The 13845-nt window shown below is 31.7% G+C and overlaps 1 long non-coding RNA gene across 5 annotated transcripts; it reads left to right on the top strand.

Annotated features, from left to right (window-relative positions):
- Positions 1–233: 233 nt before the first annotated feature.
- On the top strand, positions 234–13483 carry LOC101491742 (uncharacterized). Of its 5 annotated transcripts, none has more exons than XR_003470242.2 (8): positions 234–519; positions 1164–1311; positions 1737–1889; positions 1975–2131; positions 2224–2415; positions 2496–2820; positions 2969–3059; positions 13469–13483. It is a non-coding gene; the product is annotated as an uncharacterized lncRNA (long non-coding RNA). The 5 variants fall into 5 exon arrangements; XR_003470240.2 differs by lacking the exon at positions 13469–13483 and adding an exon at positions 3191–3226; XR_012161718.1 differs by lacking the exon at positions 13469–13483 and having other exon boundaries at positions 2969–3226.
- Positions 13484–13845: the final 362 nt, after the last annotated feature.

Here is a 13845-nt window from a genome sequence, read left to right as displayed (position 1 = left end):
AAAATCAGATGAATACTTAGATTGTAAAATTAAATTTTATGATTTTTTATTTATCATTCTCGTTTAAAAAAAATAAGAGAAACTATAAAAATAAGAGTAAATTTGCTTATTAATTATTATTATTATTATTATTATTATTATTATTATTATTATTATTATTATTATTATTATTATTATTATTATTATTATTATTATTATTATTATTATAGTTAAAAGAAAGGGAACACGTCTTCATAAGTAAAAAAGAAGAAAGGGAACGAAAATAAAATCAGGGAAAATAGAAACCCCTTCAATCCCTAAATGACCTCTCCTTCAAGCTGAGTGCAACTCATCTCCTTCCTTCGATCGCGACTGCTCGTCACTTTTGGGCACCTTCTTCCATCACTGGAGAAAGTCAGCACCGTCAAAGATCTCTTGATTCCTCGCGGCCGGGCCGGCTTGGAAGCAAGCTACATGTCGCCTATCTCACCCCTTTTCTTATTATTAGTAAGATAGGTTGCCCCTTGCTCTTTGCTCCAGGTAACCCTATCTTCTTACTGCAAGATACTACCCTCTTTTGTTTCTCTTTGAATTAAACCGTAATTTGATTCTTGATTGAACATTATTTTATTTCTCTATGGTTTTTACTGTGTTTCTCTTTGTAATTTTGAGGTGTATGCTTATCCTTTTTTCCCAACTCAACGATGAATGTTCCATGTCATTAGAACAACCTTGCGAAATCATATTCAACAAACCCTTTTCTACCTATCTTGTCTCTCAAAGTGTGAATGTCTGCAACCTGATTTGGTTAAACTCATTGTTGTCTTTATTTTGCAGTTGAAAAAGAATTTGGAGTTTGTTGTTTGTTGTTTTTCTCTTTGGATTTTCCTGTCAAAATATTAGGTTTGGTACCAATTGCACTCTAATATGCCCATTTGATTCAATTTCATTTCTTTTGCTTAAGGTACTGTGATGGATTGATTAAATTAAAGCAGTATCTTGATCAATTTACACATAAAACAATTTTAAGTTTAATCTTCACATAAATTTCGTATAAAAAATTGGTAATTATCTATCTCTTGTTGGTAACAGTTATCAACTTATCATCAAAGCTAACTAATGACAATTTTCATTTAAAAATTATGTATGTTATTTGAAATGACTAATGGTTAATGCGATTTCAGATCACAAATTCTAGTTGTTGCTGCTAGCTACTTAATAGCATCGTTGGGATTATTACCAGTCAAGACTTTGAGGTTTATTGTCAGAAAATCCCTTGGGAAGTCATGGTATGCCAATGAAGTTGAGGCTGCATGCTCTCACTTGTCACAGGTTAGCTTTACTGTTGAAAGAAGGGCTTCGATGTTAGGTCACAATAAACATGTAAATTAGTGGTCTTCCCATTTCTGATTCTTGATCCCTTTTCTTATATAGTTATATTGGAATACTAATAAAATATATATGTTTTATGATACTGATTCATATATTTGTATATTTGAATACTAATCTATATTTGTTTTAATGAGTTTTAGGTCCCATAAAAAAAATCATTTAATTAAGAATACCCAAAAGATAGAATGCAGTTATACTTTTGTAATGTTCATGCATTTAGGAGGTTAACCACCACATTTGTTAGTCCTTTAAGATTGTAAGGTCTGTTGGCAGTTGACACATAAATGTTTTGACAGCTGTTCTTATTCATAATTTATCCTGTGGCATATTAAAGTGAATAAATTATTTGTTTCATGTATTTGCAGAAACTGACCGGGGGAACTCTTGCTGAGACTAGGGCAGCAACCACCAACTGGGGACACCAGCCAAGTAAACAAGAAGCTGAGAAAATGATGAGAGAATCCACCTTGGATAGACTTTCTTCTTTAATCAGAAATCATGAGAAGAAACTAGCTCTGGTAAGTTACAACTTACAAGAGACCAACTGAAATAACTTCTCAAAGACTATCTGTTGTTACCATATCTAACTTTATATGGTCATAGGCAAAAGCAAGGTTCAAGAAGGCTGAGAAGGATTTAGCAAAAATATAGGGTGATTTGGAACCAGCAGACCTTCCATCTGATTTGGAGACATTAACTAATGAAGAGAGATTTTTGTTTAGGAAGATTGGTCTGAGTATGAAGCCATATTTACTTCTAGGTAAGAACAACCAATTTATTATAGCTTTATGAGCAGTTGCTTTTGTACAATTTATTATACAAGAAAAAGTTAAAAAGCATGAGATTTTCAAGGAGGCGAGATGTTTATGCTGGCACCATAGAAAACATGCATCTACACTGGAAATATCGAGAGGTCGTAAAGATAATTGTGAAAGGGAAAATATCTACACATGCTTCTACTTCCATCCGCAGGTTACAAGACCCAAAAGCTTGTTGACACGAAGACAAGCATTGGCTCGGTCTATTGAGCTTCAAAGACGAGAGGTAATAAAGCAATAATTTCTAATTAAATGAGACTTTTACTTGGTCTTTTATCTCACCAAATTTCTAATTTTTATTTTCAGGCACTGAAATATCATATCTCATATTTATAGGAGATGATTGAGTTGCTCAAATCTGAGCTAGTATGATGTTTTATCACTTCTTTAAAATGACATAGAATTGTGATTGAATGTGGTTGATAAGGCCTCATTTGAGGTTGCAGAGACATCAAAACCTGGAGTTAGAGTTCTATTAGGCTAATAATGGTTTTTAACCAATACATGTAATCATTGGTTTTTGTTTTGTTGGTAACAACATTTGGGACTATGATGTGCTTAACTTGGAAGTGCCAACACTTCCTATTGTTGGATCATTGATAAAATCTGGAGTTAGAGCTCTAATTTACAAGTATCTAGAGTTCTCATTCTTATCTTCATTCTAAACATAAATCACGTTACATTTAATTTATTTTCAACTAAAACCAATTCAATCAAAATCATTTTTTATCACTGCAAAACAAAAAATATGCTTAGTCTCGCATTTCCTTTGTGTTCAGGTCAACCGCGTCGACACTTAATAACAACTGGACGGAGTACTTTTGTGACTTCCAAAAGATTAGTTGTTGGAGATACTTTTGTGTTTCTGAGGTATTCATTTGATGTTTCCTTTTTCTTGGTTTCCTTGATATGGTTCAAAAAATCATCATATACTGTAAAGTCATACAATGTTTTCTGTTTGACTATGCAAACATTAAAACTAAACAAGATTTTATGTTTAGAGGAAACAATGGAGAATTACGCGTTGTAGTGAGGCATCTCGCTTCGCCTCAGAGCTGCATGCATTTATCTGTGATTTCTGGTCAGAGCATGCACCTTGGAGTCCTTGCAACTGCATCTCATGATGTTGCAACCCAAAATTTTGTTGTTGACTTCTTTTGTTGACATTAGCGTCGGCCATCCGACGCAACTTTTTTTTCTCAGCTGACGTGTCAACTGACATATTTAGCGTCGAATGTTTTGATTTTGGTAATAGCGTCGGTTTAGCGTAGGTACAATCTTCCAAAATAAAGTAACTACAACCGCAAAAGAAAGACATATAGCCCCTATACAACCATCTAATCTAATCATGCTACAAAAACTATACAACCCGGGTGATCTTCACGCGTCCCGTAAGATCCTTTTGACACAACATCGGTATGGTATGACTAACTACCTTCCCATCTCCTGGGTACTAACCGGTAGGATGATCTTGGTTCTTATGTGAGGGCAAAGCCCAAATTTCAACAATAATTATAAAGGGTCACCAACCGAAATTAACAAATATCACTTCCCATTTAAATTTCAAATGCACAAAATAACCTTTCAACTTAGCATACTCCTTGAAAGGGTTTTCATATGCCAAACATGCATAATCAGAGTTGAAAAATGAAGTTTTTAACAAAACTGCAATGTCGTATTCGAATACAGCATCCTTTTATTCGAATACAGTGCTAATTCATAAGTCAATAGCAAATTTAGCACAACTGTAATCGAATACGAGACATGATGTAGTCGGATACGAGATAGAACAAGTCAGTGGCAAAACTTATGTTGTCGTATCCGAATACAGTGCAAGTCAGTGGCAAAAATTATCTTGTCGTATCTGAATACAGAAATCTCGTATCTGAATACAATGCAAGTTAGTGGCAAAATTTGTGATGTCGTATTCGCATACAGCACTGTCGTATTCAAATACAACTGCAAAAAATGCAGATTTTCAGTTTTTAAAACGTTTTGAAATCATTCAACACTTACAACACAAAATCAATCATCACACTTACCAAATACGGCACAATCACAAACAACAATTGAGTATGTATACACAATCATCACAATATATCAAACATGACTCGCGTACCAAGCACCCGAATGCAATGCATATATGCCAAAATGCATGATTCTGGAATTTCAACCAAAGCCCTCCTCAAAGGAGCGTAAATCATAATTGTTACGCCTATCACAGGGCTTGTACTAATTACCAAGGTGCCACCCATCACAGGTCTGCACGATTTACTAAAGTGTCGCCTATCACAGGCCTTACACTGTTTTGTAGAGTGTAATCGCTCAGAGATCAGCACATTCTAGAGTGGGATCTCTCACAGATCAACACGACGCGATAATCCCCGTAAGGATAAGATGAACCAACAAATCACATGGCATCATTTCATGGCCCATCCGGTCACCACTATTGTAACGCCTCAGATTTTTAATCCAGAACATTTATTGAATAATTAACATTTATTCATTTTACATAAATAGTAACAATTACGTTATTCAATATCATTAAGAAAATATTTATTCAAAACTAGAATAATACGAAGACAATTGATAGCGTTTCAGCAAGTGTACTGAATCGTTGCAAGTAATAATAAAACGGTAGTACCGAGTGTCGAACTCAAGGATTGCGTTTTACTATTGAATTATATTTAGTTACTAAAATTGAACAAAAAGTTCCCAAGTTGATTGAAATAATATTTAAAATTGACAGCAGTAGTAAAATTGATCTTTTATAAATTGAGAAAAATGTCAGGGATGAGTTTCACTTCGAATCCAACCTTGGTGTCTAATTTGATCCTAGTTATTGAATTATTACCAAATTCTCTTTATTATTCTTGCCCTAATGTCTTAGTGACAGAACCTTTAATTCCAAAGTAACCCCTAATTCCTTAGTAGATTTAAGATTAGAATTAAGCATTACCGTATAGAAATTCTCTTGTAAATTATTGCTTTGCAACTAATTTAATTGGTTTCATGACCTGCACCTATGTCTAGACTACAAATTCATGAATTTCTCATCTCAAGCATTTGTAAAGTCCACTTCCGTTTCAAAATACAAATCGTAGAACATTTTAATGTTGATCAAGCAATAAAAAGCATTAAGCACAGAGATGAGAAAAACAATTCAATAAACTCATTCATATAACTAGAAATCAAATCATAAAAATAAGGGTTTCATCTTGTTACACTCATCCCTAACAAATAGGGTTTAGTTACTCATGACAGAGATAAAAGAGATAGAGATTAGAGAAGAATTACAAGAAGGATTCATGATTGATTCTTGATAAAACTGCTCCAATGATGTTAGAAATAGCCGTCTTTGAGTTTCTATGCTAGGGCACAAGTCTCTCAACTTTCCAAGAGTGAAAAAGATCCCTAAAACAGTAAAAATCTGCGCTTTTTTGGTTGTTGGTGCAGGTCGCGCGCTCCAGGCGCGTTTGGGCAGTAGCAGATGCTGGAAAAAGCGCTTCAGGCGCGCTTGGGCGTGCTCCAAGCGCTCAACATCTGCCGTCCGACGTATATTACATTTTTCTCCTCTTTCGATTCTGAATTTGGTTCTGGTGTCTTCATGAAAGTTGTAGCTATGGATCTTAGCTTTCATTTGCACTTGGTGTGACTCCAATTGGACATCTAAAACTCCCGATATGGCTGCAATACTCTACATATGTCATGTTGATTTCTCACCAAAATTCAGTACTGCACCAAAACATAACGCAATGTAAAATTACGAAAAATTTCTACTTAATCACTGAAATAAAACACAAAACACTTTATTAACTCAAAGAACAAAAATCAACAAAATATATCAAATAAATCCTTAATTTAACTGATGATTGAGGATAAATAAGACTAAAACAGTGGGAAAATATGCATATGATGAAGAGTCATCAACAATTATTCTTAATAGAAGAGAACCACTTTCGTATTCCTAGAATTCTAGTATATTTTAAAATTTTATGACAAAAGATTTAAAATAACTTAAAAAAATTGGACACTTCCATTCTTACAAAATCGTCTTGAAAGAAAAACTCATGTTTACCCCGCGTTCGCCACACGTCAATACTCATTAACTACTCTTGAATCTCCTCGAACTCATTAGTACCTAAAATGTTGTAGTAAGGGTCAATTTTTTCCATCATCCACGTCAAACCAAAGCAAGACATATAGAAGAATAACACAAAACTCATAAAGTAAAAACTTCCCATTTAAAAGAAAAAAATGAACAAACTAATAAATTTTATATCAATACATAGGCATGATGAATGCTCCTAAAACTACATGATTCGGATATAAACCTGTCACTAAGGCAACTTCCACGAAATTGCATATGCTATGCCATGAAGATGTAGTATGCAATAGATATATTCCCACACAACCCACTAAGAATTATGCCATGTGCATTCAAAAATCATTTTTTTAAAATCATCACCTTATTCACACATCATTAAGAACACATACACACATCCATATCAAGAGTATCACATATTCATAGACAAATAATGATAAAAATTATGACTATCACCACATACACATAGAGATAAAAATTTGATATCATATAGGCCATAAAAATTAACACTTTAAGATATATAACAATAAAATTCGCACTCCAACTAATATACATAATAAGAGTTAAATTTTGTTTATCATACATCGCATAAAATTTGATACTTTACTACATATGAGTCAAATGTTAAATTCAACCTCACAAAAATTGGGGTTTTATTAGTCTACATTTATTTCTTTTAAAATACAAGTGATCACGATTATTTATTTCATGTCACTCAACTAACGGCCTAATAATAGTTATGTGGGGAAAAGCCCTTACCTTGGCCTCTTTTCTTCCTAGTACAAAGCTCTAAGCCCCACCAAGTCGTTCACAAGGAAAATAAGTTATAAGCTTTTGATGCCGAAAAAGAGGAGGTGATGGTGATGGTTGCTAGGATTTTGGTTTTATTTATAAAAGGGTTTGTGAAATAGGATTCGTAGTAGCGACTAGGGTTTCAGTATTATTTTCTTAGTGTTGGGCCTAAATGAGGAATAGAAGGGAGACAATATTATTGTTGTTGTTGTTGTTATCATTATTATTATTATTATTATTATTATTATTATTATTATTATTATTATTATTATTACTATCATTATTATTATTATTAAATAAAACCCACTATTACCAGAACTAATTTTGTTAATAGAATTTCATTACTAACGTATTACCAATATTTCAAAACTAATATTTATAAAAATTAATTTAAGTCATTACTATTTTAAAATACATTAATAACGAAAACTCTCAAATTCACTGTAAGACCCATAGTTTTAAATTCTAATTTATGTATTTTGGTATTGAACTATGAGGCTTTTTAGCCAAGTTATTCATATTTTGTGAGTTTAATGCCAATATTTCAAAACTAATATTTAAAAAAATTAATTTAAGTCATTACTATTTTAAAATACATTAATAACGAAAACTCTCAAATTCACTGTAAGACCCATAGTTTTAAATTCTAATTTATGTATTTTGGTATTGAACTATGAGGCTTTTTAGCCAAGTTATTCATATTTTGTGAGTTTAATGCCAAAAAATATCTTTTGATGCCTGATTAAAATTATTCATCGATAAATAAATCAGATTAAGTACGGTGAATCTTTTGTCGAAGAATAATTTATTTATCTTACGAAGAATTTAAAACCAGACACTTTTGTTAAAAATATCTCGAGTTGATGAAAATTGTATCTGTCAATTGAGTTGCGACGAGAGTAGATATTTTTAACAAAAAGTGGTTTGGGAAGTGATGGGTGAAATGATAATTTTATGAAATATCTAGATATTTTTAGATATTTGTTATATATATATATAAAGAAAGAAAAGGAAATAGAAAGGAAGGAAAAAGGAAGAAAGGAAAACAAAAAGAAAATCAATTCCTCTCCCTGCCTCGCGAACCCCATCTTTCTTCCTTCTCAATTCTTCATTTTTATTGCTTCCTTTTGCTTCAAGAAAAGGAACCAAGGCTGGGTGAGTGAGAAAGCAAGAATTTCTCAGCTTCATTCTTCTCCTTTGATTCAAAAACGGAGAAAAACAGTGTTGGTGTTTTCAAAACCGTCAAACACAAACCTTCACTTTTTCTCCTAGATCTAAGCTTCGTTTCAAGAAGTGATAGAAGGGAAAGTTGCTCACCTCCACGCTATGGTGCTATTGAGTCAACTTTGGAATCGACAACACGAACAAAGTTTTTATCAGAATTAATCGCGGTACCGTAATTGCTCGTTAAAGCTATCGTTAATCATTTATTAGTGTTTTGTGGATAATGAATTTAACTCATTTATGGGTGGTTTTGAGGAAATGAAATTTGATGTGTTTGAGTGGTGGATTGTGATGATTTGTGTTTTGTCGTGTTTGACGTGCTCATAATTAATATTATAAATTTTGAGATGGGTTTGTGTGGATTTTGTGAAAAAATGAAGTGATGTGATTTGGTGTGAATTGTGGATTGAATTTGAGAATATGTCTGAGTATGCTCTGTGTGGAATTTGAAAATCATTAGAGTTAATTAAGTATTAAAAATGAGGATTAAATAAGTATTAAATAAGTATTAAATAATCATTAGAGTTAAATGAGTATTACATAAGTATTAAAAATTATTAGAATTTGAAAATCATTAGAGTTAAATAAGTGACTAGATGAACAATGCAAGGTAATTCTTTAGGATTCTTTCAGTTTGTATCTCGGTGAAGGTTGAGAAGGAATAAGAATCCAACGAGTGAACAAAATTTTGGAAAATGTGCCAAGAAAACTTGTTGGAGCAGCACATAGAGATGTAACTTATGACAATTAAAGATTCAGGAAAGAAATTATGTCACCTATAATTCAGACATTATTATTATAAAGGTATGCCAATGATATAAAGGCATTACTTGAGTGCATGTCATGGGGGTTATTATTGTGTTCGTCAATCAAATGAGTTAAATGTTTGTTTGGTAAGAAAGAATTGAGCATGAAATGGAAAAGTTCGGTGGAAATTAGTAAGGCTTGATTTATTGAAATCACTTTAATCAAGAAAAACGAAGTATGATGGCAGATGAGCTAAGCAAATAAAGGACTCTAGATGTTGACCACATGGACGATTGGATGACGGTAGAGGTGAAAAGTATTTGAGATACATTTTAGATGAAGAATATTTCATAAGAAGCATTAATATTAGGAGGAATTAAGATTTTGTTTTAATTGTTGAAGGAATTCTTAAGGACCAGGATTACAAGCTTATTCGAAGGAAGGAAAATTTAATACTAAGAGGAAAGAAAAAAGAAAATCCAGTTAGGTTGGATGACCTTTTGGGATATGACACACAATGGTGTGTACCAATTGTGGTTGTCAAAGAAGAGAAATTTTTTTGGAAAAAGACATACAAGAGTAAGCTAAGTAATGACTTCGAAATAATGAAGAGATAATCATCGAGCTGCAAAGAAAAGGACGCGATGAAATTGAGAAGTATCAGAATGAATATTGGCAGTAGATGTAGGAAAATTATTTTCGGGTTTGTCCAGAATTGCGAAGTATGTAGGAAATTGATTAGTAAAACATTAATTGGAGGTGTTAGGCATGAGACCAGTGTAGGTCTTAATCAGTGAATGGAATTCAAGTTAGATTTTGTTGGAAATGTGTCTCTTGAAATGAAGTACTAAACTGAAAGGAAGTTTGTGTGTCCTAAGTAGTATTGTCTTTGGCATGATTTCAAAAATATTTGAGGAAGCTTGGATCACCAAGCAGATGTGGGGATAGAATTATTAAAGTTATAATTGGAATAACATACTGATAAGGACACTACGGTTTGACGTAGTTGTACGACTAAAGAAAAATCGAGGATTTGTGGACAATAGAGAAATTTAGGAGTTCTCGGTTGTAGTGATTGTTTAGTGCTCAGTGTGTTGGTGTCATACTTAGTGTTTTGGTTTGGTACCAAAGGGATGTTTCGTACCAAGTGGATGTAAATGAGGCTATGTGACATAGCTATGGGCAATTGTACTTCATCGACATGATCAAAGTTATAGGAAAATAAAGGAAACTTAGTGGACCTTGAGAAGATTGTTGACCGCTTGTACATTAGGATAACCTTAAGTGCAAGTTGCGGGGGGCGCTATTACATTTCAGTTAAGATAGTCCAAGCCACCATCATGGTTGTTGGCTATTTATTGACAAATTGAGGGACTGATCATCCTTAATCTCTTGTTGATAGTAGACAAAATCATGTTGAATGGAACGGACGAGCCTTACCGGCTATGGTAGTATGTAGAGTTATTAAGCACTCTTTGAAAAGAAGTAGGCAACGCTTTCTTCGAGTAGGCCGGGTGAAACAAGTTGTGACTTGTACGTTGAATTTGAGTACAAACCTAGTGTGGATTGTTACTCATACTTTAAGTTTCGAGGACGAAACTAATTTTAGGGGGATAGTAATGTAAGACCCATAGTTTTAAATTCTAATTTATGTATTTTGGTATTAAACTTTGAGGCTTTGTAGCCAAGTTATTCATATTTTGTGAGTTTAATGCCCAAAAATATCTTTTGATGTCCAATTAAAATTATTCGTCGATAAATAAATCAGATTAAGTACGGTGAATCTTTTGTCAAAGAATAATTTATTTATGTTACGAAGAATTTAAAATCGGGCATTTTTGTTAAAAATATCTCGAGTTGATGAAAATTGTATTTGTCAATTGAGTTGCGATGATAGTAGATATTTTTAACAAAAAGTAGTTTGGGAAGTGATGGGTGAAATGGTAATTTTATGAAATATCTAGATATTTTTAGATATTTGTTATATATATATATATATAAAGAAAGAAAAGGAAATAGAAAGGAAGAAAAAAGGAAGAAAGGAAAACAGAAAGAAAATCAATTCCTTTCCCTGCCTCGCGAACCCCATCTTTCTTCCTTCTCCATTCTTCATTTTTGTTGCTTCCTTTTGCTTCAAGAAAAGGAACCAAGGCTGGGTGAGTGAGAAAGCAAGGATTTCTCAGCTTCATTCTTCTTCTTTGATTTAAAAACGGAGAAAAACGGTGTTGGTGTTTTCAAAACCGTCAAACACAAACCTTCACTTTTTCTCCTAGATCTAAGCTTCGTTTCAAGAAGTGATAGAAGGGAAAGTTGCTCACCACCACGCTACGGTGCTAGTGAGTCAACTTTGGAAGCGACGACGCGAATGAAGTTTTCACCAGAATTAATCGTGGTACCGTAATCGCTCGTTAAAGCTATCGATAAGATAAGGGCTCCTTCCAAATTTTTAGTTTGCATTTAGGGACTTATCTTGGGTTGAGCGGAAAATAAATTTGTTAGGGTTGAAGTGTAGATTTGGAGAAAATGAATTTAATGCTTTTATGGGTGAAATTTTAGAGTTGGGTTTTTGGTGATATTGATGAGTGTTTTGTGGAAAATGAATTTAACTCATTTATGGGTGGTTTTGAGGAAATGAAATTTGATGTGTTTGAGTGGTGGATTGTGATGAATTGTATTTTGTCGTGTTTGACATGCTCATAATTAAGATTATAAATTTTGAGATGTGTTTGTGTGGATTTTGTGAAAAAATGAATTGATGTGATTTGGTGTGAATTGTGGGTTGAATTTGAGAATATGTCTGAGTATGCTCTGTGTGGAATTTGAAAATCATTAGAGTTAAATGAGTATTAAAAATGGGGAATCTTTTAATATCTGCGTTTACTTAATGATTGTCGTGAAAATCGTTAGAGTTAAATGAGTATTAAAAATGGGGAATCTTTTAATATCTGCATTTACTTAATGATCTTAATCACAATATTACTACTATCTTAAGATAATTATTTATAAAACAAACAATTAAAATAGTAAATATTATTAAATAATTAAATTATAACTATGCACATATTTATTATATAGTTTAACGAACACAAAAATATCACCACAAATATCTAATGCAAATCTATATGTAAACTCACTTAAAATCTTGTCCTCTAAATTGCTAAAATACCATTATAATTTTTTGAAAATAAATTAAGTAACTAAAGATATAATTAATAAGGACAAATAATCATAAAATTAATCAATATATATTCTAAAATAATTTTAACACTAAAGTCATTTCTTTAAAATTCTATTTAATTAATAAAATAGTTGATTATGAAATTTGGGATGTTACAACTATCACCATGGCCCATCCGGTCACCAAATTTATACGAAGTCAAACAACCATCATCTGGAAAAAAAATATTTTCTCTAAGTTAAGAAAAAAGAACATGTATGTTTTATACTTAGATGAACTTCAAACCGAATCATGTTTTATAGAAACTGAAAAAGATAAATAGATTTGACATAAAAGAGATAGTCATTTAAGTATGAAAGCTATTTCAAAGTTGTCAAATCATTATTTAGTTCAAGGTAAATTTTTACAAAGGAAAAAATTTGTGAAGTTTGTGTAAGAGACAAACAAGTGAAAATCAATTTCTACTCGATAAACAAAATTTAAACTAAAAGACCACATGAACTACTTCTCATTGATCTATTTGGTCATGTGGAAACCACAAGTCTTGGTGGAAAGCAATATGATTTTATCATATTAGATAATTATTCAAGATTCATACAGGTTTTATTTTTAAAAAATAAAAGGATAATTCTTTCAAAGTCTTCAAATATTTCTGTAAGAAGGTTCAAAATAAGAAATGTTCAAATACTATCTCAGTTAGAAGTGACCATGGAGGATAATTTTAAAAGTCTTACTTCAAATAATTTTTTGAAGACAACGACATTTTTCATAATTTTCTTGCTGAGGACTCCACAACAAAATGGAGTAGTTGAAAGAAAAAAAGAGATCTCTTCAAGAAATAACAAGAATAATTTTAAATGAATAAAATGTTGAAAAGTATTTTAGGGTTGAAGTTATAAACACTTCATGCTACCTTTTAAATCGTGTTTCAATTAGCAAAATTCTAAATAAATTCCATATGAACTTTTGAAGAATAAGAAACCAAATATTTCTTTCTTCAGAATAAAATAATAATAATAATAATAATAATAATAATAATAATAATAATAATAATAATAATAATTTTATAAGTAAAACTTTTTCAAAAATTAAAAGTGAGTTTTAACTTGAGATGAATAATTGCTTTCATGTTTTATACATTTTTATAATAGATCTCTTTGAGATTGTTTTTCCCTTTATTTTTCAAAGCTCACTAAGATATTTTTATCTCACCCTATTTATTTTTTTATTTAGCCACTGGAGGAACATGAGACATGAATTTAGCATAAGAAGATTCGTTCCAAGCTTGTGGAATTAAAATTTGACGTTTTATTGTATGATGTAATAAAACCATCTTACTATATTTTCAAGATGTAATATTTTATGAATTTACTAAACAAGTTGTAAACTATATTTATGAATGTAGTTTTCAGTTAAGTTGGTGATTCTAATTTATTATTTATTATTAGTTACCATTATTTTATTAAGGTGTATGAGTCCAACTATCATATTCTAGACAACTGACAATGGGTTTTAAAGAGATCATCTCTCAAGGTATGACTTTAGATGAAAATTTTTAAATTGTTGTTATTATTGGCAAACAACCCCTGCTTAGAAAGATTTCAAAAATT

The sequence above is a fragment of the Cicer arietinum genome, chromosome 1 (genome assembly GCF_000331145.2).
Source record: "Cicer arietinum cultivar CDC Frontier isolate Library 1 chromosome 1, Cicar.CDCFrontier_v2.0, whole genome shotgun sequence".
NCBI lineage: Eukaryota > Viridiplantae > Streptophyta > Magnoliopsida > Fabales > Fabaceae > Cicer > Cicer arietinum.
Note: the sequence above shows the minus strand (reverse complement) of the source record. Positions and strands in the feature narration are given on the sequence as shown.